This window comes from Somniosus microcephalus, chromosome 14 (assembly GCF_052327205.1).
Source record: "Somniosus microcephalus isolate GS21.2 chromosome 14, FLI_Smic_1.0, whole genome shotgun sequence".
Lineage (NCBI taxonomy): Eukaryota > Metazoa > Chordata > Chondrichthyes > Squaliformes > Somniosidae > Somniosus > Somniosus microcephalus.
The window spans coordinates 24,926,462-24,954,215 of record NC_141000.1 but is presented as its reverse complement, the minus strand read 5'-3'; the positions used below and the strand labels follow the sequence as shown (position 1 = coordinate 24,954,215).

Sequence of the window (27,754 nt, the reverse complement as noted above, 5' to 3'; positions counted from 1 at the left end):
CTCTTATACAAGGCGATCTCCGCCCCAGCCAGAAACAGGTCCAGCTCTCACTTGAAGGAATACAGCCTGTTCTACAGGTCCACTGTTCTCTGGGGAAACAAACATCTCCCAACACCCGACCTAGTTCTGCCCTTACAACTTGTAAGCATGATCCTTAAATTCTAAAAGAAATAAGAGAGCTCTCCAATGACACAGTAGGGTAGATATTGGTCCTTGTTTTCAGGCAGAGAACAGAGGCAAAAAGGACCAATTTCACGGGGCTACATTCTGCGGCCCAAGGTGCCTGAAATAAGTTGGATGCCATAATTGGCCTCGGAAAATATTCAGGCGTCTTGAGCAGCTGCCTTAAACTGGCGTTAGGCCCCTTTGAATATGCTCTACTCAGCTTTTGGTCCCTAATGCGGCCTCAAGGCAAGTACATTTTTAAAAATCCTACCTTCACATGGAGCCATGGGGAGCAGGAATATTCCTCCCACATCCGCAACACTCCTGAAGGCCGCTGCTGGCCTTCACTTAGATCATGGCTGATCTGCCCCTCAATTCCATTTACCCACCTTTGCTCCATATCTTTTAATACCCTTACCCAATAAAAATCTATTGATCTCAGACTTGAAAGCTCCAATTGACTCCCAGCATCCACAGCCTTTTGGGGATAAACGGTTATGTGGTAACAGCGTAAAGTCAAGGCCTCTATAACTAAGCTGGGTCGTGCATTGTCTAATAGTGGTATGTTGGTTCAGGTAAGGGACCAATCAGATTGTACAGAGGTAACAGATGGACAGACAGATGCTTCTTAAGATGAAATATCTTAGCTCAGTGGGTAGCACTCTCTTCTTAGTCCGAAGGTCGTGGGTTCAAGCTCCACTCCAGGGAATTGAGCACATAATCCAGGCTGACACTTCAGTGCAGTACTGAGTGAGTACGGCACTGTCAGAGATGTAGTCTATTGGATAAGACATTAAGCCGAGGGCTTGTCTGCCCTCTCAGGTGGACATAAAAGATCCTATGGCACTATTTCAAAGAAGATTAGGGGTCTCCCTCAACCATCACCAAAACAGATTATCTAGTCATTGCTGTTTGTGGGAGCTTGCTGTGCGCAAATTGGCTGCGGCGTTTCCTACATTACAAGAGTGACTACACTTCAAAAATGTACTTCATTAGCTGCAAAGCGCTTTGGGATATCCTGAGGATGTGAAAGGCGCTATATAAATGCAAGCTGTTTCTTTCTAAATCGAGATTACATGGAATAGTGGATACTTAGGAATGATTCAATGACGGCAATCTAACTAGACATCTCAGGTGTTAGTGTTGTCTGAAAATCAGTTTTTGCTACCACCTCTGAGACAGTAACTATGCAGACAACTGGCTGTTCATCAGTGTGGCAATCGAAACCCAAGGATTCAAACATCTAGTGTAATCATTGCATCTTTATCAAGTCATTACTAGCAAATGGCCCAGCCCGTAAACAATTCAATCATCTCGCAATGCAGCATCATCGTTTTAGCCCCTCAACTCAGTTAGCAGCAAATGAGATTTCCCAGCCCATTGTGAACACAAAATATTCCTCACTACACACAACCATAAACATCCCAAAATAATAAATGAAGCAAGACGACTCCTTTTTAAACACAGCAACCACTTTGAGCCAATTACAGTCAACGCTACTGATCAAAGTCTGGGGCTTCACAAATAAATCAAACAAGGTGTTTACTAGCAAGCTGCACTGAACATGGATCACTGCAGACTTCCCAAGGGAAAGGGGAGACCCATCCCAAGAAAACTGTCTGCGGCTTGACTTCCAATGCGGTTTGTCACTGTAGGATATATGGAAAAGAATGTACCTTTGCAAATAGTGGCAGCTAACTGCATTGTACATTCAGGAGCATCAGACAAAAAAACACACACATTCCAACACTTTGCCAGTCTTTAAACTGGGTGAATTGTTTGTACTATTATTTACTTTGTTCCTGAATATATTCCAACAGTGCAATTTAGTAAAAAAAAAGTCTGACTACTAGCCTGACTGCACATGTATGACAAGGTAGAACCTCCCACTACCCCAACTCATCCAGTCCACCGGCCATCAGCAATACGTAAGTAGCCATCTGATACCCACCAGTGGATTCCAACCCGGCTCTGATTGTCTGGACATAGCTGGGAGAAAGGTCACCATCACAACACTATCAAACTGGAGGTTTTAGCAGCCAGTTGTCCAGCTGCCTTTAGCCCAAGTGATCCAGAGCCCATTCTCTACCAAACTAATAGGCGCGTCTGAAGCACAACAGGAAAATCTGATTTACAGCGTCCTACAATGACAGGAAAACCAGCTCCACCTAAAACCACCTCCGTCAAAGTGTGGCACGGAGGGGGGAGGGCTGGGCGGGACCGCCAATCAGCCAGTGACCCTCCAGCTAAGTCTCTGCTTTCTGTCTCCTGTTTCAGCTCGAGCCGACTGAATAAACAAGGAGGATCAAGTTCTGCTCAAGAACGTCCCCCTAACAATAACTTCTTGTCATCAGGACTTTTGGAGTTTTCATTTTCAGGCACGACAGGGAGAAATGGCGTAAACTGTAATGTAATTAAATACTCGGCAGAAAACAGGGGGCCTGTGATTCCCAAGCTCCTAACGGGAGACAATTTCTTTCCCACGAACAAATATCAATTTACTGAGCACAGTCGTGACATCACCCAAACCTCTATAGTGTGGACCAGCCCATAATGAAACCATACAGTGTGGACCAGCCGATAATGAAACCATACAGTGTGGACCAGCCGATAATGAAACCATACAGTGTGGACCAGCCCATAATGAAACCATATAGTGTGGACCAGCCCATAATGAAACCATACAGTGTGGACCAGCCCATAATGAAACCATACAGTGTGGGCCAGCCCATAATGAAACCATACAGTGTGGACCAGCCCATAATGAAACCATACAGTGTGGGCCAGCCCATAATGAAACCATATAGTGTGGACCAGCCCATAATGAAACCATACAGTGTGGACCAGCCCATAATGAAACCATACAGTGTGGACCAGCCCATAATGAAACCATACAGTGTGGACCAGCCCATAATGAAACCATACAGTGTGGACCAGCCCATAATGACATCCTATGTTGTGGAAGAGACCATAATAAAACCCTTGGGTGTGTTAAAGCCCATAATGAAACCTTGAATGTGTTACAGCATCATAAAGTAATCTGATGTGTTATTATTGCCTAATCAACTGGTTTTATCACTTGATAAACCTTCACTAGCCACCTCACGATTGCTAATTCTTTAGCGTGGAAATTAATCCACACTATACCTCCAAAATAGATCTCACAGGCTGTCAGCCTTACTATAACACTCAGCTTACTGGAATAATTTGAATTCCTGATCTTTGCACTTGTACTCTGTGGTCGCCTTGCAAATCACATTGCCATGGTGTATGTCATAGCTCTTGGTGTTGCTCGAGATACGGAGACTAGTTCCACTGGAGTAGAGAAGGCTAAGAGGAGATCTAATCAGGGTTCCTAAAAATGTGAAGGATTCTGATAGCTTGAATAGGGAAAGACTTATTTCCTATGGTTGAGCAGTCAAGGGCGAGCAACCATGGATTTAAAATGGTCACTGAGAATGAGGAGAGAGGTTGGAGAACTGTGTTTACACATGGGGCTGTTGGCACATGGAATGCTTTGCCACAGGAAGTGGTTCAGGCAAGAGACCATTACATTTTTTAAAGGAAAATTAGATACATATTTGAAGCAATTATACAGGGTCATGGGAAGAGAATGGGACAGTGGGATTGACACAGGGCTACAGGGAGAGTGGGACAATGTGATTAGTTTGGGAGTGGCAGAGGACTATGGAGACAGAGCAGGCATTGGGATTAGTTTGGGATTTATACAGGGCTATGGGAAGAGAGTGGAGCAATTGGATTAGTTTTGGATTGCTCTAGCAAAGAGCCGGCACAGACATGATGGATCGAATGGCCCTCCTTCTGTGCTGTAAAGATCTATGGTTCTATGGACCCCACTGCTTTGAACACAATGGGTTAGTAGTTTATTAATGTGAGTGATTACCATGGACACATTCTTCTAGTCAGAGTGCCTCGCCTTCTGCCTAAGTACTATTCAATAACTGCTGGCTGATTAGAAATCATACAAGAATATTGAGGCACTTCCAACACGGAAGATCGATTAGCTGATTCTCCTACAGTAACTTCAAAGACAGAACATGGGTACGACTAGATTACCTGGTTAACAAAACGCAAACAGGCACGAGTGCTTTTAGTCAACAGCAACTTGCATTTATATAACACTTTTATTAATGTAGTAAAGCATCCCAAGGTGCTTAACAGGAGCGTTATCAAACAAAATCTGACACGAGCTATATAAGCAGATATTAGACCAGGTGACCAAAAGCTTGGTGAAATAAGTAGGTTTTAAGGAGGAGAGGGTGGATAGGTAGAGAGGTTTAGGGAGGGAATTCTAGAGCTTTGGGCCAAGGCAGCTGAAGGCACGGCCACCAATGGTGGAGCGATAGAAATTGAGGATGCATGAGAGGCCAGAAGTGGAGGAGAAATCTCGGAGGGCAGACCTTGGAGGCAGTTACAGAGATAGGGAGGGGCGAGGCCATGGGGGGATTTGAACACAAGGCTGAGAATTTTTAAATCATTGTCATTGAGCACGTGGTATGGTGAGATGCAACTGTACACGTTGCCCTTGGTTACCCACAAAACGAGGCCTCCTCGTGTAACTCAGATCACAGGCGGCAAATTGCTGCCTTTCCTTGCCAAAATGAAGGAAAACAAATGTTCAACGTGCCGCCAGGGTGATCGCTTGAACACACAAGGAATCTAGGGAGCTGCGACTGCACCCCAGTGCCTTCTCAATCAGTGGCAGCCTTCAGCCTGGGTAGTCTCTCAGAGCACCATCTGCTCCCAGTTCTGTTCAGCTTTGCGGCCTTTTAGTACCCAGGGAGAGGTCTCAGTGGAGTATGGATTTCTCTCTTGCTTTCTCCTTTGTTCCTTTGACCCATGTTCCTCGGGGGTTATATGACGAGTGAGCAGGATGTTGCTGCTTTCCTGGCATCTCAACCATGCAGAGCTGTGTATGGGGGTAGGCAGACTGCTAGGTTCAATTACGGAAGCAGTGAATTAAAACTGATGAATCATCTGCGATGTGATGTGAAGCGACTCTTCACATCACGTTTGCTTAACTTTAAGGTGGAGCAGTTCCTTCCTGGTGCTGCAAACTGTTTATCTATCTGACAAGCTGCCTCGGCTTCATCAATCTGAATCTTTTCCCATTAAAATTGCAACAGGATTAATCTTCCGGGGCTTTCCGCACGGACTTCCAAGATGAAACAAAATTGTGCTTTTTTGGGGGGGGGGGGGCGGGTGGGGAAGATTACTCTTGGAACACTATTAAAAGGAGCAATGAGCCTTAATTATTAAAAATGTTTATTTTCTGGATGAGATTTTATACCAAGAAAGATAAAACGTGCATTTATTTAGCTCCTTTCACAATCTCAGGCAGGATGTCCCAATGCGCTTCACAGCCAATGAAGTACTTTTTAAAATCTAGTCACTGTGGGGAAACACAGTAACCAATTTGCACAGAGCAAGTCCCACAAACAGCAATGAGGTAAATGACCAGATCATCTGTTTTTAGTGATGCTGATTGAGGGATAAATATTGGCCAAAACACTGGGAAATCTCCTCTGCTCCTCTTCCAATAGTGCAATGGGATCTTTTACATCCACCTGGAAGGGCAGACAGGACCTCAGTTTAACGTCTCAGCCAAAAGACGGCACCTCCGACAGTGCAGCACTCCCTCAGTGCAGCACTGAAGTGTCAGCCTGGATTATGTGTTCAAGTTTCTGGAGTGGGGCTTGAACCCACGACCTTCTGTATCAGAGGCGAGAGTGCTGCCCACTGAGCCAAGGCTGACACCTAAACAAAATGGTTCACTTTGTTATTGCTGTGCGAGTTTGTTATCTTTAGAAACGATACAGAGATAAAATAATGCCTCTGCTGACTGTTTAAGGGGCTGGCTTGAACTGTGGACTCTGGATAGACTAAGCATTAACTGGACGGATCAAATGTAAAACTGGCCAAAAAAAAATAACCTCCAACAGGTAGTGAGTGAAGTTCACCTGGACTAACAAATGGTAAATGAGTTGAGTAAACTAGACCCAACTGAACCACTCATTGAAACACACTCAGAGCATCCAGTATAAATGGAGCAGTACTCCCATATACAAAGGCCTAATCACAGCAATGAAGCTCAGTATAACCCGTTAAACTGCCAGAGGATGAACCAGAATTAGGCCTCAGTATTATTAGGCTCGAGACTACTAAACCACATTCCATTAAAACCCCGTTTAGATTCACCCTTGGGAACACATTCATCTCAATCCAGTGGGATGGGAATTGAACCTATATCCCCCCTCGGCTGGTCCGGAGACAGAGAAGGTGGCAGGAGTCTTAAATTATTGCCTCACTGCATGAAGTGTCTGTTGAATTTTAATTTAATTTGGAATATTCTGTTTAAAGATGAAGATGGTGATTTTGCTGAACCGTTGAGAATCTCCTTACTCCACAGAAAGATCGGATTCAATCAAATTTTTCCTCCCCTCCTCCCTGTTCTTTTGTTTCTCCTCTTGGCCTGATGCACGACTCTAGTCTCTCTGGTCATGAACCAACTGTGGCCAAAAGGCAGGTGTGCAACCTACTCATGGGCCACCAGGAACTGCAGAAGCTGGAACGTGGGACTAGGCTGGATAGTTCGTTTTCAGCCGACACAGGCACAATGGGTCGAATGGCCTCCTTCTGTGCCATAAATTTCTATGATTCTTCTATGATGATTTGGCCTCACTTCCTTTGCTCACCATTTGAGAGCTCAGAAGAGGATGATGAGAGCAATGGCAGACAAGGAGTCCCATTCCAACAGTCAATGATCCACGTCTTATTTTTCCAACTCCATCAACTATAATGTTGCCTCCAATCAGAATAATGAACTCCTTACCACCTACACTGTTGGCAATTGCAGTAATTATGCAACAAATAAGCAACAGATGTAACACTGTCGCGGAACAAAGTATGAGACAGAGGAGGCCTTTTCCCCCTTTGTCAGGCCTGGATTAGCTCTCATGTCCTACAGGTGAAAGACACACTCCCAGACTCTGCCTTCCAGTTCTCAAAAAGACCCTGCGGGTGAAATTCTTTACTCATTTTAGCAGTAATAGCAGACCTGAATATAAAATAGTTTCCATTACTTTGTACCTGTGTTAAATTAAAGACAGGAATTTCACCCCCAACATGGTCTGTCATAGCCCTTGAATCCTTCAGTCAAACTTATCGAGACTGAAGCACCCTGGATTGAGACTCGTGTCATTTCTACATTGCTGAGTAAAGGAAGGCCAATGGGGTCGCCAACTCTGATTGGATGTATTCCTGGAGGTCTAATCACATGACCTCCCACCTCCAGCCTTCCCGTCCAATCAGCATTTACCCCGCTCCCCGTCGTCAGTATTTTTATAACTAATAAAAAGTGTTCCAAGTAAATGAAAAAAAGTTTATGCAATCTGTCCTCCTAATTTAACCCTTTAAGCCCCGGTAGCATGGACCGAGAACCTGAGCCACTGCCTGCAGAGACTCCTCCCGTCTCGAAGTGCAAAGGCCACTGTCTCTTGTATAAATAAACTGTGGGGGTCAGGAACCTGGTATCCTCTGGAAGAATGTAAACAGATCTCAAACAGTGTGTTTGGGTGAGTAGATTTTAAAGATAAGCTTTCAATGCTTAAAATGCCTGCCTGGCAGCACTGAACAAATGTCTTAAAATGACATAGAATGTACAGTACAGAAATAGGCCATTCAGCCCATCTGGTCTATGCCAGTGTGTATGCTCCACACAAGCCCCCTCCACCTTGCTTCATCTCACCCGATCAGTATAACCTTCTATTCCTTTCTCCCTTGTGCGTTTATCGAGCTTCCCCTTAATACATCTGTACTATTCGCCTCAACTACTCCCTGTGGTAGCGAGTTCCATATTCTAACCACTCTCTGGGTAATGAAGTTTCTCCTGAATTCCTTACTGGGATTATTGGTGACTATCTTACACTTATGGCCCTTAATTTTGGACCTTCCCCCCCCACCCCCCCCGCCACAAACTGGATGGCTCACCCTCTGACAGCGAAGATTGAGGTTTCATTTTGCTTGGTAAATTCAAAAAACTTATTACTTGCACTTTAATTGGATGAATTTAATCTAAAATAAAAGGAATAGAAACTTGGTTTGGGCAAGGAGCTAATCAGTCTAGTAGGAAAAAGCTGCAAAAGGTTACAAGTAATCAGATGGAACAGAAAAGTGGAGATAGCAGCAGGAAAGGATTGGCGATGGAAGGATTAACACGGGCTTTATTTTCAGTTTGGTCAATTACTTATCTCTACAACTCACCTAATCTAGAAACTATCTCCTTCCAAAAGAAGTCTTAACTGTAATTTCCTGGTGTCTGTAAGTGTCTACTGAAGCACTAAAGGCCCAAAGAGGCCCTCTATTGACGGCCCCATTTTAGGGAGCGTTACAAAGCCATTGGGGTAGAAATTGGAGTCTCATTGCGTCTGTTTTACAGGCGTTAACAAGGCCCAATTTCGGGGGCCAACATGTTGTGCCCCAAGGGTGCCCATAAGACATCTGACCTGGATTTGGGTGGGGACATTTTTCAGGCATCAGTGGTAGCTGCCTAAAACAGGTGATAGGCCCCTTCCATGTGCTAATGAGGGACCCAGCGTCGGTTTTAGAACCCTCAGGGGGACTGGGTTGTCGAGTGGAGTGGGCATCGGGCCTGCTCCGCTCAGGTATCCCAGGCATGGACGTGGCCTAGCAAACGCCACCACTGTAAAGGCGAGTTTAATGATCGTTTTTAAATTGATGTAGAGCCAGGAGGAGCAGGAGTGCTCCTCCCAGCTCCGCAGCTCTCCTGATAGCCGTTCCTGGCCACAATTGGCCCCCTTCCCCCCGGGAATTATACGTGGGCCCCTACCGGCAAGGCAGGCAGACACAAATTTGCTTCTTCATTCTGGCGAGCTGCCTGTGGAAGCACAACAGGCACTGGCAGCTCGCCACCATTATTTAGTACCTTCCCTGCAACGGTTCAAGTCGGTGGCTCACCACCACTTGCTCAAGGGCAATTAGAGATGGACATTAAATGCTGGCCTTGCCAGCAACGCCCACATTCCAGGAATGAATAAAAAAGAGATGAAGCTCGAGGGCCCATCTCGCCTCCGAGGTGGAAGGTCATGAGTTCAAGTCCCACTCCAGAGAGTTGAGCACATAATCCAGGCTGACACTCCAATGCAGTACCGAGGGAGCACTGCACTGTCGGAGGTGCCATATTTCGGATGAGACGTTAAACCGAGACCCTGTCTGCCCTCTCTGGTGGACGTAAAAGATCCCACGGCACTATTTCAAAGAAGTTCTCCCAGTGTCCTGGCCAACATTCATCGCTCAATCAACACCCAAAATAGATTATCTGGTCATTATTTAATTACCATTTGTGGAAGCTTGCTGTGCACAAATTGGCTGCCGCATTTCCTACATTGCAATAGTGACCAACGTTCCCTATAAGCTGTGTGGCCATGCGGCTCTCTGTCAGTCCCACACAGCCCAGGACCAGCTCTTCCAATGTAAAGTTTTGCGCTGTGACTGGGACGCACATCCAAAAAAAATAAGTGGGAACATTGACAGTGACTACACTTCAAAAGTACTTAATTTGACTGTAAAGTGCTTTGGAACATCCTGAGGTTGTGAAAGGCAAGTTCGTTCTTTCTTTACTAGGATCCAGCAGCCCAGCTGCCTGGGAGAAGAAAGAAGCAGGTGGACACCAAGGGTAGCGACCATTTGTCTAACACAGCGTTCCAATGGGGAGTCCCCACCCCAAGCACCAACTCACTCCTTCCCTCCATCTTCAGGAAAACGCGAGAACACCCACCACCAGCACCTTCTGCCAAAGGGAGACTGGGAACTATAAAGGTCTGAAGTTATTAAAGTTAATGTTAAGGCCCGAGGGCTGTAAAGTACTTTGGGACGTCCTGAGGTCACGAAAAGCACATTATAAATGCAAGTTCTCTTTTTTTTTAAACCCTCTTACATTGTAAACTGGGCATAAATGCCAAATGCATGTGTGTATCGGTATCTTATTAGGTGCAGACACTAAAGCAAATTGCACGTTAACTGTGGATTGCGTGCGGTGCCTGTTTTATTCAACACTCGTCGTTAAGCTTGTGATTTCAAATAAAACTGTTGGACTATAACCTGGTGTTGTGTGACTTCTTACACTAGTAGTTAATAAGCATTGCTGTATGGTTGCCCCGGTTACTGCGGGCGATTAGCAAGGACTATTTGTAACGAGATATGGATTTGTATTTTGGAAAGCAGTCACGGACAGTCACAGTCACAGAGCTAATGTTACACCCAAATCTCCTTGATAAAGTTCACCTTAGCTAAGCTGATCTTGGCTACGTACCAGTTCCATAACCAGATGGCTAATGGGGAAGTCAAGTCACATCACGCAAACACATTGTTTTAGCAAATAGTTTGCAGATTCTGCATTTCGTCCATGTTCAAAAATCTGTCACGACAATTGCACATCTTGCCAGCGCAGCCTATTGTAGAAATAAATCCCAAACTGCTTTTTCTGGGGAAAAAAGTTCCATCTGACACAAAATTCTCAGGCCAGATTTTGCACGCATTTTCTCCTTCCCCCCCCCCCCCCCCCGACATTCGCCAGGGAGTGCAAATTTGGGTTGCCAACCCTCCAAGAATTAAAGGTTAATCTCCAGGACACGGCTACGAGCAACCAGGGAGAAAAACCATGGCAGCATCAAGAAAAAGTGTTTTAAAAAAAAAATTCTTTGAACAATTTTGTTTGCTTGTTTGTTATAAAAATATTGAAGATGGGAACAAAGTTTGTTTGACTGACAGTCAAGAATCGTACTATCAGGTAACGAAGAGTCTGTTTGTTTTTCAATTGGCGTGGGAAGGCGGAGGCCCGAGGATGGACTTGCTGGGCGACCAATGACAAGAGCGTAGGGGGCAGGGTGGTTGGAGCCAGGTGGTCATGTGATGAAAGTTCCAGGCACACGTCCAACCAGAGTTGGCAACTCTAGTGCAAATGGCAAAGTAAATCTCGAAGTGTTGCTTCTAACACTTATTTTGTTTGAAGCACCATATGTTTTTAATAGAATCCAATCGATGGAAACAGAAGATTATTGATAGACTTAAGGCCACATATTCCGTTTACTTTCTGACTGCCATGTTTGCCCACAAAATAAGTACTTCATTGGCTGTGAAGCATTTTAACCCCTGATTTTAACTACTGGGTGGGCTGGGGAAAATGGGGGTTCGAGGGGCGTGATTGCCACGTACCTGACGCATTCCCGCCATTTTAGCCAGGGACATTTCAGGTGTGGGAAGGTCGCCGACCCAGGCAGGCGGGGGGCCTACTTAATGTGCTGAAGTCGAATATTTCAGTGAGCGAGTGATCAACCTATGGAACAGGCTCCCTAGGGAGACACTGGAAGCAGTTAGTGTTGATTCATTCAAACGCAAATGAGAGAGATTTATTTCAGAAAATAATTTGGGACTCAGTTCATATGAGTAATTTGAGATATGACATATGGTAAGTGTAGCAGGCTTGGAAAGAACAGGTGACTTTGGACCTGTGGTTTCCAAAGTTCTCCACCACTGGGGTTTTCCTCACCTCGTGTCTGGGTCTGTTGTAGACTAATTGATAGAGATTGATTGCCATGATTAGTCAACAACTCCAATATGGTTCTATTATGAGACTAGAAGGGTGGTAGAAGGTGAACGAGATGGATGGTGGTCTTTTCTCATCCAGCAAATCCAATGTCCCTATCTCTGTCACCAAACCAAGTGTCATGTTGTGTTTGAGGGTCAATCACCGGCCTGTGCCGAGTTAGCACGTCTCGTTTGGGCCAGCATGACTGGTGTCGGTACTCCAGAGTTACAGAAAGAAAGAAATTAAATCAGCCGAGTTTCCCCGCTCCCAAATTCCTGCTGGAAAGTCGGATGAGTTTAGGATCCGTTTGCCAGCGATGTCTCAGCCTCCCATAGTAGAACAGCCTGCAATGTGAGGCTCCCACAGGGAGACTGGCGACTTGTGTGAGGTACCAAGGGCAGTGGGCGCATGTGGGATTGTAAACGTCAGGAGAAGACAGAGAATCGGAAGGAGATAAACAAAAAAGTAGAAAGATAGCAGAGGGGAAGTATTTACAGACATAAAATACTCCCAAGTCTTGGGATAACTGCAAAATAGCATTAAAATCCTGTACTTGGTAGGAGAGATCTTTACGTTTAGCTTTTGCAGATCAGCACTGTGGAGATACACCATTTTGGATCTTATCCTGATCTGCTCAAGCACTCTGCCAATCACATCAAGGAAATACAACACAGGGAACCTTGTGCATCAGACTGGGGACTGATCCGGATGTCAATCAGGAGCCAGAAGATATCCTTACCAGCTGGGGGCTCCTGCTGTGTAATTTTAAACGGTGACTACAGCTGTATTTCAGATTATTGGGCGGCATTGACTACAGGCAGTTTAGCAATGCAGTATATGCCATCATGCCTGCGTTGAGATCAGTAGGAGCCTGGGCAGCGCACTGGCAGAACGACTCGCCCAGCCGCGATAGAGCCCAGCCGACTTTCCTTCCCTGTGACCATTACGGTTTCCCCCAGTGAGTTATTGTAAAGTCACAAAATGATTCCAGCAGAAAACTATTCCACAAATGTCTTCCTTTCATTTCTGGATCGAGAAGGGGCCAGCCAATTGGGTCGCAGTGCTGTCCTGCGCCAGTAACCCAAGAATGTTTTTGTACAGGATTTACATCATTGCCGTGCACTATTTGTGGAGGAAGAACAAAAGGGTTTAAGCATGAAAAGAAAGAAAGACTTGCATTTATACAGGGCCTTTCACGACCTTAGGACGTCCCAAAGCACTTTACAGCCAATGAAGTACTTCTGAAGTGGAGTCACTGTTGTAATGCAGGAAACGCGGCAGCCAATTTGTGCACAGCAAGCTCCCACAAACAGCAATTGTGATAATGAGCAGATAATCCGTTTTAGTGATGTTTTGAGAGATAAATAATGAACACTTTCGACAAAGAGAATGCCCCTTTATCAGATCTGACTGTTAAACCAGTCTAGCTTGGAAGAAGTTTTCTTTTCAATAATTGCCAAAAAAAAAATCAAAAAAAGTCACAGTGCCAGTGACAGTCCGAGTGTTCTTTTTTCAAATGGACATTGTTATGTACCTTCAAATGGCAGAAAGTTTCCTGTGCTCACGTCACTCACTTCATTCACGGTCGAGCCACGCTGCAGCACCCTGGCTGAGCGTGTCAAACTCACCCCCATCACCACACAAAAACTTCTCAAAGGCACCAACAAACCCTTGAAATCAGAATTTCACACACCAGCCCCCAATAGCTACGAAGCATGCCTTCTCCGTCTGAAGAAATAGCCCCACTGCTTTGTTCAGGCCCTGCACTGTAAACAAACAAATGGTGCTCTTTGATCGTCAAGGGCAAGAGAGTCAGTCGACCGCACTAAAGCGTAGATTTCATCTGCTGTGCATCAGCTAGAAATGCCACTTTGTCAATAGGTCAGCACCTGAGGTACAGCTTAATGGAGCATCAAAGCTGGTGTGTGCAGCTCAACAGCCCTATTTACACAGAAAGAAAACCCACATTCAGATACATTTTCACTCATAACATATTTCTTTCCTAAGTTTTGTGTAAGTGTGTCTGCATGGGTGTTTGTGTGGGTGTGTGTGTGACGGGGTGTACGTGAGTGTATGTGTGTGTGTGTGCGCGCGCGTGTGTAAATGGAGAGGTGGGGACAGTGGAGGCTCTTCAGTCCAAAACATAAATTTTCCAGTCTTGATTCATACTTATCTCTATAAGTCCTAGAAGGCCCATTAATACCAATACGGTAAACCTCTAGGAATGTCCAACATGAGGCCCCTGAACATCTGGACATCAGAATTCAAGCAGCTCAGCCCTATTTGTGCTTATATTTCTTATTCACTGGTTTGTCCTGTTTGAATTTGGTGGAGCTGGGGGTTTGGAAGGATTTGGTCTCAATGCAGTTGCCTCGTTGGTGGATAAATTCAAAATCGGAACAAGATTTATTAATATCAGAAACTGGAGAAGGAGGGGAGAGTGGGCAGGTGTCAGCCTCAGCTCAGTGTTGGCACTTCTGCTTCTGACTCAGAAGGTCATGGGTTCAAGCCCCATTCCAGATAATTGAACAAATAATCTAGGCTGACACTTTAGTGCAGTACTGAGAGAGAGACATTATACCAAGACCCCATCTGCCCTCTCAGGTGGGTGTAAACAATCCCACAGCATTATTTGAAGAGCAGGGGAGTTCTCCCCAGTGTTCTGGTCAATATTTATCCCTCAACCAACATCACTAAAAACAGGTGATCTGGTCATTTATCTCATTGCTATTTGTTGGCCCTTGCTGTGCATAAATTGGCTGCTGCCTTTCCCTATAATACAACAGTGACACCACAACCTAGCAGTGTTCGACTTGGCTCGGTGGGTAGCCCTCTTGTCCCCGAGTCAGAAGGTTGAGGGTTCAAGTCCCGCTCTGGAGACCTAAGCACATAATCCAGGCTGACATTCCAGTGCAGCACTGAGGGAGTGCTGCACTGTCGGAGGAGATACTGGCCACGATTTAACCTGCCTTGGCGGGTCCAGGGCGGGCGAGGTCGGTGGCAGGTCTCGGCCCCGCTGTTGGCTCCATCCCGGCCTCGGAAATTACTTTCCAATGATTGGACTTGTTAAACCCGCCCAGCGAGTTTCCTGGCCAATTGAAGGAAGCAGATCTGATGATGTCTTTTATGACGCGTCATCAGCCAGTTTCCTTAAAGGAACCATGCCCAAATTTATTTTGACATTTGTGCTGTCAATGTTCTACAGCATTGAGGTGCTACAAGCACTGCACAGAGGTGCACCCAGGTTCTCCGATGACTGCTTTCATATGCTTATGGAGGGAGTCACAGCACGCAGGGAGGTTCTCTTCTCTTCCCATGAGCGGAAGAGACCTCCCCAAGAGATCAACACAGCCTGATTGCACATTGCACAGGAGGACACAAGCAGGGAGGACACAAGCAGGGATGTCATCAGGAGGACCTGGGTGCAGTGGCACAAACCTTTCAATGATCGTTACTGCAAAGCCACACTCAACCTAGTGCTGCTGTGCCAGTCATCACATCCCCATCACTCTGCCTTCCCTACTGTAGTGTATGTAACCATTCCACCTTTAAGAGAACTATTTTAAGGGTTGCACTACTTTATTTTGGCTGCTGTATACTGTAATACCGGTGGTGACCACACCGGTATATAAGTGCTGTGTAATGATTTATTGGGCAGTTCCGCCCTGACCTTCGACCAGTAAAGACCTGTTAAATTTTACTCTTGTGGTCTGTGTATTAATTCTCAATATAACACACAGACTTAACAGTGGCGACGAGTACGATCTTACCCTGCGGCAGAGACTATCCAAGGCAGTTTAACGGGCGTCGAGAGGAGGCATCCGCCCTCATCATTCTGCTGAGAGAAGACTCGGGTCTGCAAAGCAACGGAAGAATTCTAACACGAAGCCTTCCATCAGCAACAGGCAGGATCATCCCTTCTATCACGGTGGTGGGTAAGCCGATCAGCGACGAACAGCGAGTCGGCCACTTTGACTGTGAAGTAGGGGAGGGAAAAACGGAGGATATAAGGGCGGAGAACTCGACCACGGCCGGGGAAAAGAGCCGGACAGAAGTCGGGGCCAGAGGCGCTGAGACTGGGGCAGCGTAAGGCACGGAAGCCGCGGTGAAGGCAAACGCAGCCGGTGTGAGAGACCGGGCTGCAAGCGGGCTGGGAGACGCAACAGCGTCGAGAGCAAGCTCGACCGCGACCGGTAAAAAAAAGGCCGGGCAGCTACCGAGGCCGCAAGGCGCAGCGACCGAGAACCGCTTGCGCGGGAGAAAATTTAATTTTTTTTTTTTTAAAACCGCGGAGAACTCAGCCGCAGCCGGGGGGAAAGGACCGGACTGCAAGAGGGGCTGGGAGGCACGATTCGAGAACCGCTGGGGAGGGCGAACGCAGCAATACGGCAATCGCCGTTACAGCCAGCGGGAGAGACAGAGCCCGAGCGAGCGAGCGAGACTGAGCGAGCGGGAGAGAGAACGAGACCGAGCGAGGGAGACAAGAGACAGCCAGCGGGGGAGAAAGGCAAACGCGGGAAGCCGCCATTTTCGGAGGCGGGGAAGAAGACAAGCGCGGGAAACCGCCATTTTGAAAGTAGGCAGGGAAGAAGACAAGCGCGGGAAACCGCCATTTTGAAAAAAAAGTTAAAGAAAAATTTCTGTGTGTTTTCTCAAGAAGATTGCGAGGATGCCTAAGCGTGGTAACATCAACGATTTCGATCCCGATGTTGGAGATTGGGCCACATATGTAGAACGCATAGAGATATATTGTAAGGCAAATAAAATATCAAATGAAGATAAAGCACTAAACCTTACTAAACTCAATGGGTGCAAAGACATACGGGCTATTGAAGCATCTTCTATCACCAGCTAAACCGGCGGATCAGACTTTCGCTAATATTGTTGCTGTCCTGAAGGATCATTTGAACCCCACACCGCTGATGTTAGCGGAACAATTTAAATTTTACGCGAGAACGCAACTGAAAGAGGAAAGTAACGCGGAGTACTTAATTGAACTGCGTAAGCTAGCGAAATACTGTCAGTTTGGGGAAAGTCTGACAGAGGCACTGAGAGACAAATTCGTGTGCGGATTGTCGAAAGAAGGAACACAAAAGCGGCTGCTTGAAGAGAATGATCTTACACTTGATAAGGCTGTCACTATTGCAGCATCGCACGAAGCCGCAGCGAGAGGCACTGCGGAAATGCAGCTGAAGGCAGCGGTACTCAGCGTAAATCAAATGACTTTGGGTACAACGAAATGTTATCGTTGTGGTAAGACGACACACGACCAGAACCAATGCTGGTTTAAAAACCAGGAATGTAGAAAATGTGGCAAGCTTGGTCACATAGCTAAAGTATGCCGGTCAGGAAAGAAGACCAGCAACAAAAAGTCACCACAGAAAAAGTGCAGAAAGGTACATAAGGTGGCTGAGAAGAGTTCGGATGAACAGAATTCGGATTCAGACTCCAACAGCAAGGAACTGGGTAGTCTGAGAATTCACAATGTGAGTAAGGAAGCTGACCGACAAACTATCTGGGTCACACTGCAGATTGCAGAAGTCCAAGTGAAGATGGAATTGGACACCGGATCGGCGTTGACGGTCATGAATAAGCAAGATTACAAAAAGTTATTCAAACATATTCCCCTACGGGATACGGAGATAGTATTGCAGACATACACGGGGCAAAAAGTATACCCCATCGGAAAGATAAAAGTCAAGGTGATACACAAAGGCAAAGAACACCAAGGAATGGACTTATATGTACTACCTGAGGGAGGTCCACCACTTCTGGGACGGGAGTGGATCAGGAAAATAAATATGGACTGGCACTCCCTAAACGCAATAACGTTAGATTCCGGAAAGAAAGATGTCAAACCTGAACGATTGTCCAGAATATTGGATGAGGCTAAAGAGGTGTTCCAACAGGGACTGGGAACACTGAGAGGAATTAAGGCAAAAATCAAGATTGCAGAACATGCAAACCCAAAATTTTTCAAAGCCAGACCGGTACCTTATGCGATACGACCTGCTGTGGAAGCTGAACTGGAAGGGCTTGAACGTTCAGGAGTACTGTCTAAGGTGGACTGGAGTGAGTGGGCCACGCCCATTGTTCCCGTCATGAAGCGTTCATCGAGTAACAAGCCAGGGGAACCGGGGAAGGTCCGCATCTGTGGAGACTTCAAGATCACAGTTAATCCGGTGCTTCACACGGTGCAATATCCGCTTCCGCGGATTGAGGATATCTTTGCTTCATTGTCTGGCGGGAAACACTTCACCAAGATAGACCTGGCGCAAGCGTACTTACAGATGGAAGTTGAGGAAGAGTCGCGACAGTATCTCACAATCAACACGCACAGAGGCTTGTATCGATATAATAGACTGGTTTTTGGAGTGGCTTCGGCTCCAGCAATTTGGCAGAGGGCCATGGAGCAGGTCTTACAGGGGATTCCAAGCACTCAGTGTTACTTGGACGATATCCTGATTACAGGAGAGGACGAGGAGGAACACCTCGCAAATTTGAAACTGGTGCTCACCAGATTGAAGGAATATGGCCTTCGAGTTAATCGCCAGAAATGTGAGTTCTTTCAGAAACGGATCTCATACTGTGGTCATGTCATTGACCAGGAGGGGCTGCACAAGTCACCTGACAAGATCGAAGCTGTTGTGAAGGCTCCCGCTCCGGAAAATGTATCCCAGTTGAGGTCGTTCCTAGGGTTGATTAACTATTACCATAAGTTTCTGCCAAATCTATCCACCGTGCTGCACCCGCTGAATGCTCTGTTGCAGAAAGAAGTACCATGGAAGTGGAGCGAGGACTGTAAGAAGGCCTTTCACAAAAGCAAGGCATTGATCACCTCAGAGGAAGTGTTGGCTCACTTCAACCCAACGCTACCTATTCGTCTAGCTTGTGATGCTTCCCCTTATGGTATTGGAGCAGTACTCTCACACAAGTTGCCAAATGGCTCGGAAAGGCCAGTCGCATTTGCATCCAGATCATTGACCTCCACTGAGCGCAACTATGCTCAGATAGATAGGGAGGCTCTCAGCCTTGTATGGGGAGTAAAGAAATTCAATCATTACCTGCAGGGCAAGAAGTTTACTCTGTTGACAGACCACCAGCCGTTGGTATCCATATTCAACCCTAAAAAGGGCGTGTCCATTATGACAGCGCAAAGGCTACAGAGGTGGTCCCTTTTCCTAGGGGCACACCAATATGACATAGAATACAAAGGATCAAAACAGCATGGGAATGCTGACGGTTTATCGCGCCTACCGTTGCCAATGGTAGAAGAGGCGCCTACAGTGGACCCAGTGGAGATGTTCCACTCAACCATAGTGGAATGTCTACCAGTAACAAATTCTACGATCGAAAAGGAAACAAGAAATGACCCGACTCTCTCATGAGTCTACGATTTAACGGTGAAGGGATGGCCAGCACATGGCGAACCACTGTTGCCAGCATTTTCGCAAAGAAGAGAACAGCTGTCAGTGTGCCGAGGAACTTTGATGTGTGGATCCAGAGTGGTGATTCCACCCAAACTCCAGCATAAAGTGCTAAAGGAGCTTCACGAGGGGCATCTGGGTGGAGTGAAAATGAAGAACCTAGCCAGAGCGTTTGTGTGGTGGCCAGGTATCGATGGAGACATCGAAGAAATGACCAAGAGCTGTCTAGGATGCCAGAAGGTCCAAAACGCCCCACCACAAGCTCCTCTACATCCATGGGAGTGGCCCTCATCTCCATGGCAAAGGGTACATATCGACTTTGCTGGTCCATTTATGGACTCAATGTTCTTAATCGCGGTGGATGCACACTCCAAGTGGCCGGAGGTAATAAAGATGTCCTCCACCACCACGGAAAAAACCATCACAGTATTAAGGACCATATTTGCCAGGAATGGGCTGCCGGAACAGATCTGTTCTGATAATGGACCGCAATTTGTGTCCGAAGAATTCAGGAAGTTCTTAAAAAACAATGGGGTTAAACACTACACGTCCGCCCCATACCATCCCGCCACCAATGGATTAGCTGAAAGGTTTGTCCAGACCTTCAAGAAGGCCATAAAGGCCATGGGTAATGAAGACATAAATCTACAACATAAGGTAGATAACTTCTTGTTGGCGTACAGGAATGCAACACATGCGGTTACAAACCAAACTCCCGCCATGATGTTTTTCAATAGAAGACTAAGATGCTGGCTGGATTTGATCAAGCCAAACATCAGAAGGGACGTAGAGAACCGGCAATTTCAAGGCATGAATGAAAGGCCAACTAGAACCTTCCAGATAGGTCAACAAGTTTTGGCCCGGGACTACCGTACCGAGAAATGGCAGCCGGGAACTATTTGTACACGACTAGGACCGCTGATGTATACCGTGGACATTGGTGAAAGCATAATAAAGCGTCATGTTGACCAGATCATAGAGTCATCCGAAAAGGGCCAACCTACTCCACAACTCTATACGCCTAATGATGAAGCAGAGATACCCATAGTGTCTACCTCCGATCCGGTAATACTGGAATCAGATGAACCCGACACTGGCATTCAAGCCGAATCGACCTTGCCAAAAGAACCTACTACACCACCGAAAACTACTACACCACCGAGGCGTTATCTGGACCGAGTCAGGAAGCCTCCAGAGAGACTGAATCTGTAAACTGTTTTTACATGAAGTTGTATATATATGTTATGATGTTATGTTAATGGGGAATATATACTGTTAAGCTAAAAAGGGAGGATTGTAGTGTATGTAACCGTTCCACCTTTAAGAGAACTATTTTAAGGGTTGCACTACTTTATCTTGGCTGCTGTATACTGTAATACCGGTGGTGACCACACCGGTATATAAGTGCTGTGTAATGATTTATTGGGCAGTTCCGCCCTGACCTTCGACCAGTAAAGACCTGGTAAATTTTGCTCTTGTGGTCTGTGTATTAATTCTCAATATAACACACAGACTTAACACCTACCCTGCACATCCTTACTCACACCAACTTACCTTGCACCTCCACCCATCCCTCTCTATCTACATTATCACATCCCCATCTTACTAGCCACCCCTCACACTCACCCTCATCCTAGTGCAAGCATACCAACTAACAACACACAAGGGTAGACACTTGGCTGTTTTAGCCAACCAATGTTCATGTGAAGTTTCTGTTAATGTGCTGTCAAACATTGAAATTTTAATTTTCAACACACTGCGTTCTTGGACAGATTTGTGTGCACCTTTGGAAGTGGCTTAGTGAGTTGCAGTGAATGGTGAGACATAACGGTACCCCCCGCAATGGTGTTGCATGTGAAAGGAATGGCTTGGACATTTTTTTTAAAAATTCGCCTATGGGACGTGGGTGTCGCTGGCAAGGCCAGCATTTATTACCCATCCCTAATTGCCCTTGAGAAGGTGATGGTGAGCCGCCTTCTTGAACTGCTGCCGTCCGTGTGGTAAAGGTACTCCCACAATGCTGTTAGGTAGGGGGTTCCAGGATTTTGACCCAGCGACAATGAAGGATTGGCGATATACCTCTAAGTCAGGATGGTGTGTAACTTGGAGGTGGTGGTGTTCCCATGTGCCTACTGCCCTTGTCCTTCCAGGTGGAAGAGGTCGCGGGTTTGGGAGGTGCTGCCGAAGAAGCCTTGGCGAGTTCCTGCAGTGTATCTTGTAGATGGTACACACTGCAGCCATGGTACACCAGTGGTGGAGGGATTGAATGTTTAAGGTGATGGATGGGATGCCAATTAAGTGGGCTGCTTTGTCCTGGATGGTGTCGAGCTTCTTAAGTGCTGTTGGAGCGGCACTCATCTTGGCAAGTGGAGAGTATTCCATCTCACTCCTTAATTGTACCTTGTAGATGGTGGAAAGGCTTTGGGGAGTCAGGAGGTGAGACACTCACCACAGAATACCTAGCCTCTGACCTGCTCTTGTTGCCACAGTATTTATGTGGCTGGTCCAGTTAAGTTTCTAGTCAATGGTGACCCCCAGGATGTTGATGGTGGGGGTTCGGCGATGGTAATGCCGTTGAATTTCAAGGGGCGGTGGTTAGACTCTCGCTTGTTGGAGATAGTCATTGCCTAGCACTTCTGTGGCGCAAATGTTACCTGCTACTTATCAGCCCAAGCTTGAATGTCGTCCAGGTCTTGTTGCATGCGGGCATGGACTGCTTCATTATCTGAGGAGTTGTGAATGGCGCTCAACACTGTGCAGTCATCAGCAAACATCCCCATTTCTGACCTTATGTTGGAGGGAAGGTCATTGATGAAGCAGCTGAAGATGGTTGAGCCTAGGACACTGCCCTGAGGAACTCCTGCAGCGATATCCTGGGGCTGTGATGATTGACCTTCAACCACCACAACCACCTTCCTTTGTGCTAGGTATGACTCCAATCAGTGGAGCTTTCCCCCCCCCCCCCCGATTCCCATTGACTTCAGTTTTACTAGGGCTCCTTGATGCCACACCCGGTCAAATGCTGCCTTGATGTCAAGGGCAGTCACTCTCACCTCACCTCTGGAATTCAGCTCCTTTGTCCATGTTTGGACCAAGGCTGTAATGAGGTCGGGAGCCGAGTGGTCTTGGCGGAATCCAAATTGGCCTCAGTGAGCAGTTTATTGGTGAGTAAGTGCCGCTTGATAGCGCTGTTGATGACACCTTCCATCACTTTGCTGATGATTGAGAGTAGACTGATGGGGCGGTCATTGGCCGGACTGGATTTGTCCTGCTTTTTGTGGACAGGACATACCTGGGCAGTTTTCCACATTGTCGTCTAGATGGCAGTTTTCCACATTGCCGTCTAGATGCCAGTGTTGTAGCTGTACTGAAACAGCTTGGCTAGAGGCATGGCCAGTTCTGGAGCACAAGTCTTCAGCACGACAGCTGGAATGTTGTCGGGGCCCGTAGCCTTTGCTGTATCCAGTGCATTCAGCCGTTTCTTGATATCACGTGGAGTGAATCGAATTGGCTGAAACTGGCTTCTGTGATGGTGGGGACCTCAGGAATAGGCCGATATAAATTATCCACTCGGCACTTCTGGCTGAAGATGGCTGCAAACGCTTCAGCCTTGCCTTTTGCACTCACGTGCTGGGCTCCACCATCATTGAGGATGGGGATATTCATGGAGCCTCCTCCTCCCCCAGTTAGTTGTTTAATGGTTCACCACCATTCACGACTGGATGTGACAGGACTGCAGAGCTTTGATCTGATCCGTTGATTGTGGGATCGCTTTGCCTTGTCTATAGCATGCTGCTTCCACTTTTTAGCATGCATGTCGCCCTGTGTTGCAGCTTCCCCAGGTTAGCACCTTATTTTTTAGGTACGCCTGGTGCTGCTCTTGGCACGCTCTTCTACACTCCTTATTGAACCAGGGTTGGTCCCCTGGCTTGGTGGTAATGGTAGAGTGAGGGATATGCCGGGCCATGAGGTTACAGATTGTGGTGGAATACAATTCTGCTGCTGATGATGGCCCACAGCACCTCATGGATGCCCAGTTTTGAGCTGCTAGATCTGTTCTGAATTTATCCCATTTAGCACGGTGGTAGTGCCACACATAGAAACATAGAAAAATAGTAGCAGGAGGAGGCCATTCGGCCCTTCGAGCCTGCTCCGCCATTCAAGATGATCATGGCTGATCCTCTATCTCAATACCATATTCCCGCTCTCTCCCCATACCCCTTGTTGCCTTTTTTGTCTAGAAATCTATCTATCTCCTTCTTAAATATATTCAGTGACTTGGCCTCCACAGCCTTCTGTGGTAGAGAATTCCACAGGTTCACCACCCTGAGTGAAGACATTTCTCCTCATCTCAGTCCTAAATGTCCTACCCCGTATCCTGAGACTGTGACACCTTGTTCTAGACACCCCTGCCAGGGAAACATCCTCCCTGTATCCAGTCTGTCTAGCCCTGTCAGAATTTTATACATTTCCATGAGATCCCCTCTCATTCTTCTCAACTCTAGTGAATACAGGACTAGTCGACCCAATCTCTCCTCATAAGGCAGTCCTGCTATCCAGGAATCAGTCTGGTGAACCTTTGCTGCACTCCCTCTATGGCAAGTATATCCTTTCTTAGGTAAGGAGACCAAAACTGCACACAGTACTCCAGGTGTGGTTTCACCAAGGCCCTGTATAACTGTAGTAAGACATCCTTGCTCCTGTACTCAAATCATCTTGCAATGAAGGCCAGCATACCATTTGCCTTCCTAACTGCTTGCTGCACCTGCATGTTTACTTTCAGTGACTGGTGTACAAGGACACCCAGGTCCCTTTGTACATCAGCATTTCCCGATCTATCACCATTTAAATAATACTCTGCCTTTCTGTTTTTCCTACCGAAGTCACGTTTATCCACGTTATAGACCATCTGCCATGTATTTGCCCACTCACTCAACTTGTCTAAATCGCCTTGAAACACAACACGATGGAGGGTGTCCTCAGTGTGAAGACGGGACTTTATCTCCACAATGACTTTGCAGTCGTCATTGGTACCAATACAGTCATGGACAGATGCATCTGCGACAGGTAGATTGGTGAGGGCGAGGTCAAGTAGGTTTTTCCCTCGTGTTGGTTCTCTCACCACCTGTTGCAGGCCCAGACTGGCAGCTATGTCCTTCAGGGCTCAGCCAGCTCGGTCAGTAGTGGTGCTACCGAGCCACTCTTGGTGATGGACATTGAATTCCCCCACCCAGAGTAAATTCTGTGCCCTTGCTACTCTCAGTGCTTCTTCCAAGTGGTGTTCAACATGGAGGAGTATTGATTCATCAGCTGAGGGAGGGCGGTAGGTGGTAATCAGCAGGAGGTTTCCTTGCCCATGCTTGACCTGAAGCCATGAGACTTCATGGGGTCCGGAGTCAATATTGAGGACTCCCAGGGCCATTCCTTCCAGACTGTATACCACTGTGCCTCCACCTCCGGTGGGTCTGTCCTGCCAGTGTGGTGGGACAGGACATACCCAGGGATGGTGATGGAGGAGTTTGGGACATTGGCTGAAAGGTATGATTCTGTGAGTATGACTGTGTCAGGCTGTTGCTTGACTAGTCTGTGGGAGAGCTCTCCCAATTTTGGCATAAGTCCCCAGATGTTGGCGAGCAGGAATTTGCAGGGTCGACTGGGGTGAGTGTGCCATTGCCGTGTCCGTAGCCTGTGCCGAGGTCAATGCCGGGTGGTCCTTCCGGTTTCATTATTATTATTGTGTTTCGTAGCGGTTTGTTACAACTGAGTGGCTTGCTAGGCCATTTCAGAGGGAAGTTAAGAGTCAACCACATTGCTGTGGGTCTGGAGTCACATGTAGACCAGACTGGGTAAGGACGGCAGATTTCCTTCCCTAAAGGACATTAGTAACCAGATGGGTTTTTACTACAATCCGATAGTTTCATGGTTACCATTACTGATGCTAGCTGACGTAATAAAGACTCACTACACACTTGGTTGTACATAAAGCAAGGCTTTAATCGACTTGTAACAAAACATGGAGGTCTAGTTAGTAGTCACTAGCTTCCTGTTTCCAGATTGTCTCTGGCCAAGGTGGGCCCACGCCAGAGTATTTATACTCCGCGGACGGCGCCCTCAGCTGGCCGTTCAGTAGTACTTCCTGAGTTATTCCTTGTAGAAGTTGCGATTTATGACACTAGCTTTTTATTCCAGATTATTATTGTTGGGATGCTTTATGGTGTTGGTGTGGGGTGGTGCCAACCTGGCACATCATGTGGCAGCCAGGAAGTACAGCATCATGAAGTAAATGTGAAATAACAACAGAAAATGCTGGAAATACTCAGCAGGCCAGGCAGCATCCGTGGAGAGAGAAACAGAGTTAACGTTTCAGGTCTGGGACCCTTCATCAGAACTGGAAAAAGCTGGAGATGTAACAGATATTAAGCAGGTGCAGAGACAGGGGGGGTGCGGTTAGGAGGGGAAGAAGGAGTAGAAAGAACACCCTGTGCTTTTGTAAGAGGCAGGAAAGATAAAATGTTGCAAATGGGAATGGCAAAAATCATACTGCATGAAAAATGGGGGCAGGGATAATTAACGTTGAGTTTAACAATTTCAGATAATTATCCCTGCCCCCATTTTTCATGCAGTATGATTTTTGCCATTCCCATTTGCAACATTTTATCTTTCCTGCCTCTTACAAAAGCACAGGATGTTCTTTCTATTCCTTCCTCCCCTCCTAACCCCTCCACCCTGTCTCTGCACCTGCTTAATACCTGTTACATCTCCAGCTTTTTCCAGTTCTGATGAAGGGTCCCAGACCTGAAACGTTAACTCTGTTTCTCTCTCCACGGATGCTGCCTGGCCTGCTGAGTATTTCCAGCATTTTCTGTTGTTATTTCAGATTTCCAGCATCCGCAGTATTTTGCTATTACATGAAGTAAGTGTGGCCTTGATGAGGCCATCCCTGGCGTCCCGGGCAGCAATGTGGTCGGGTGCTGATGCTCTCTGTCCTGTGCCGCATCAGGTGATTACGGAGAAGGTTGGTGTTGTTGTTGGTGCCTGGTGATGCTGGTGTTGGGACTCAACATGGTGGGATTCGGAGGACCAAGGTGAGAGAGTTTCAAGGGCACCCATGCTGATGGAATAGATGGCAGGTGAAAGAGAGATGACAGAAATGATCTGTCAATGGTGGGAGAGGTAATGAGGTCAGACTGGATGGAGACTAGTGTAAAGACTTGCTGCATTCAGAATCTGTAGTGGAAATGCAGTTTAGAGAAGCTAGTGGTTAAGGGAACATATCTCAATCAGCTGGGAGCTTTGACTTAACATATGAAGCGGTCAACTCATCAGCTGATTCAATGGCCACTGACCTCCCACCTCAGCTTCACAGACGAGGTCTAGGCACAGCGGCAAACCGGTGGGCGACCTGTCATATCCAAAAAGCTGGGAAAAAACCATTGGTAAGTGGCTATAAACTGTAAACAAGCCACTAATGATTTTAATTGCCTCCCCCGCTGCTGCCTGTGGGATCTGCTCAGCGCTGGCAGACCCAACATTGGGAAAGTCCAGTGTGCGCGTTTTGACTGCAGATTCCTGACCCGCTGTCATCATTTTAAATTTAACAGCTGACCCGCCACCCATCCCGTCCGCTGCGCGCCGGCAAAGTTCCAGCCACCGTCCTTTGGATGAGCCGTTAAACCGAAGCCCCATGTGCCCCCTCAGGTGGAGGTATTAAGTCCTGTGGCACGTTACAAAGAAGAGCATGGAGGAGTCCTGGCCAACACTTGTCCCTCAACCGAACACAGATTAACGAGTTATTCATCTCGGTGATGTTTCTGGGAACTTACTGTGCAAATTTGCCTCCAACAGTAATTGGCTGCAAACTGCTTTGGGCTGTCATGAAAGGCACCCACACCTGGCAGTCCCATTCCCGTACATTCCCACAAGATTTCATGGCTGGCGCAGAATTCGCAGAATTCCTTCAATTTCAAAAGCTGACTCTAAAAATTTGCCTAAGAGATACACAGAGTAAAATTTACATGCTGCATTATTGCCGGATTCAATCACTTTTATCTGAAAACTATCAGACTGAATGAAAGACAAGTATTTTATCACTGTATGGTTGTCAGATGAGTTATTCTTTCATTGGCCCAGACAGAGATTTCCGTTCAGTTGCTAATTTAAGTTTTAATGGCCAACAAAATGCTAGTTTTGTTTTAAATGATTGCTTCAACACATAATATTAAAGCCTGTATTACTGGTGAAACAGCAGCCAACAGACATTGTTATTTATTACTTGGATCTAATGAATTGAAGGGGTCAACCAGCTGTACATATTGGGAAATCATGACACCGTCCATGATTTTCCATCCATTATTTCTTTTAAAAACTGTTTTGCCATCTGTTAGAAACACGAATGAAAGTATAAGGAATAGTTTTTGACAGAAGGTGATTTTATTTTTCCCTCACGTTATCAGTTGCTAGCACTCTCGCCTCTGGGTCAGGAGGTGGTGGGTTCAAGCCCCCACTCCAGAGACTTGAGCACCTAATCCAGGCTGAC

At 46.7% G+C, this 27,754-nt stretch overlaps 1 protein-coding gene across 3 annotated transcripts in view; it reads right to left on the bottom strand.

The window, feature by feature from the left end:
- LOC147107381 (E3 ubiquitin-protein ligase Midline-1) overlaps positions 1 to 27,754 on the bottom strand; it is a 202,917-nt gene that overhangs the window by 154,835 nt on the left and 20,328 nt on the right. The window contains exon 1 of one of the 3 annotated variants that reach the window (XM_086006368.1): positions 2,117 to 2,269. The exons of the other annotated variants lie outside the window; for them this stretch is intronic. The gene's annotated coding sequence lies outside the window, so the exon portion shown is untranslated. Of the gene's footprint in view, positions 1 to 2,116; positions 2,270 to 27,754 lie in introns of those variants that run through there. 3 annotated transcript variants of the gene reach the window in all.